Here is a 1,036-nt window from a genome sequence, read left to right as displayed (position 1 = left end):
GCAACCCAATCCTTGCTTTGATGCATTGCAGTAGACTACGAACTTATCGTTGGGTATCGGTACACAGAGTACTAGTGCTGAGCAAAGCTTATCCTTAAGCAACTGGAAGCTTTCTTCACATCTATCATTCCAGTTAAATCTTTGTTGTTTCCGGGTCAGGTTGGTGAGCGGAGTGGCTATCTTAGAAAAGCCCTCTACGAACCTTCTATAATAACCTGCTAACCCTAGAAAGCTTCTTACTTCAGATGCATTCTTTGGTCTTGGCCAATCTTTCACAGCCTCTACCTTTGATGGGTCTACTGCAACTCCGTCTTTTGATATAATGTTCCCGAGGAACGCCACTTGCGAAAGCCAAAACTCACATTTCTTGAACTTGGCGTAGAGTTGATGCTCCTTCACTCGTGACAAAATCAATCTCAAATGTTCCTCGTGCTCTACTTTATCCTTAGAGTATACTAAGATGTCGTCGATGAACACTACGACGAATTTATCTAAGTAGTCCTTGAAGACCCTATTCGTCAAGTCCATAAACGCGACTGGTGCGTTAGTAAGACCAAATGACATAACCAAGAACTCGTAATGTCCATAACGAGTTCTAAAAGCTGTCTTAGGGATATCTTCTCCCTTTACCTTGAGCTGATGGTACCCGGACCGTAAATCAATCTTTGAAAATATAGTCGCACCTCGTAGTTGATTAAACAAATCGTCGATCCGGAGTAACGGGTACTTGTTCTTAATCATTACCTTGTTCAGCTCGCGATAGTCTATACACATCCGCATGCTTCCGTCCTTTTTCTTCCCGAATAGCATCGGTGCTCCCCATGGTGAATGGCTCGGCCTAATAAAACCCAAGTCTAGGAGTTCTTTTAGCTGTGTCTTTAACTCCTTGAGTTCCGTAGGTGCCATCCGGTATGGTGCCTTAGAGATAGGCTCGGTGCCCGGTACTAATTCTATTGTGAAGTCAATTTCCGAGTCGGCGGCAATCCTGGCAAGTCATCGGGAAATACCTCTGGGAATTCTCTTACAATACGGACAT

Source organism: Humulus lupulus, chromosome 2 (genome assembly GCF_963169125.1).
Source record: "Humulus lupulus chromosome 2, drHumLupu1.1, whole genome shotgun sequence".
NCBI lineage: Eukaryota > Viridiplantae > Streptophyta > Magnoliopsida > Rosales > Cannabaceae > Humulus > Humulus lupulus.
Note: the sequence above shows the minus strand (reverse complement) of the source record.